The sequence below is a fragment of the Emiliania huxleyi genome (genome assembly GCF_000372725.1).
Source record: "Emiliania huxleyi CCMP1516 unplaced genomic scaffold EMIHUscaffold_591, whole genome shotgun sequence".
NCBI lineage: Eukaryota > Haptophyta > Isochrysidales > Noelaerhabdaceae > Emiliania > Emiliania huxleyi.
This window is the reverse complement of record NW_005197568.1, coordinates 24,672-25,841: the sequence shown is the minus strand read 5'-3', so window position 1 is coordinate 25,841 and position 1,170 is coordinate 24,672.

Genomic DNA, 1,170 nt, shown 5'->3' with positions numbered 1-1,170 from the left:
TAGTTTCACCTCCCCAACCCCGCAGGCGCGCCGACGTGCTGCCCGAGCGCGTTTGGAGGCAGCAGCAGCTCCTCGCGAGGCGCCTTCGGAGGGGTGCCACACCCCTTTCCCAGCCGCGACAGACTCCCTAGGGTGGGCGACGGCTAGCGCACCACACACCTCTCCTTAAAATCCCTGTGTGGTGGCGGCGTGCCGTCCTCCCATCCCTCCCTTGGGTTGTCCTCTTCTTTCTTTCTTTTACGCGACAGGACGAGGCAGAGGAGAGCGACGCGACAGAGGAAGAAGCGACAAGGGAGACCACACGAGAAGGGGGCGACCGCGAGGTGGCACGAAGGTTGAAGCGAGAATCGGAGAAGGACTGCGAAGAGAGATAGGAAGAGGCGGACGCCCAAGGGTGGGCGACGGCTAGCGCACCACACCCCTCTCCTTAAAATCCCTGTGTGGTGGCGGCGTGCCGTCCTCCCATCCCTCCCTTGGGTTGTCTGTTTTCTTTCTTTCTTTCTTGGCGGTGGCGGGGGGGAAGGCGAAGGTGAGGGCGGAAGGCTCGGTGGAGGCGGAGAGGGCGGCGAAGGAGGAGATGGTGATGGAGGAGGCGGCCAAGGGGAGGGCGGCGGCGGTGGAGGTGGTAGGGGGGACCGCAGTGGCAGGGAGGGGTCCGGGGGCGGAGGAGGTAGGTAGGGCGGAGGAGAGGGGGGCGGCAACGGCGGTGGAAGAGGCGGAGGGGGTGGTGGCGCATAGGGCGGGGGCGGTGGGGACGGCAACGGAGTTGGTGATCGCGGAGGGGGAGGTGGAGGTAAGGGCGGGGGGCTTGGTGGGGGCGGAGACGGCGGTGGCGGGGATGGTGGTGGCGGGGAGGGCAGTGACCGGTGCGACGGCGGTAGCGCAGCCGGTGTCAGGGGCGGCGGAACCGGCGATGGCGATGGCGATGGCGGTGGCGACGGAGGGGGAGGCGGGTACGAAGGGGGCGGCGGGGACGGTGGCGGCGGAGAGGGAGGCGGGGGGGAGGGTCGATGGGTGGGCGGTCTTGGTGGAGGTGGCCAGGGAGGGGGTTGCAGAGGCGGCGGCAACGGAGGAGGTGGAGGAGAGGGGGGCGAGGGTGATGGTGAAGGTGGCGGCGACGGCTGTGGAGAGGGAGGCGGCCGAGGAGGCGGGGGGGTTGGTGTCGGCGGC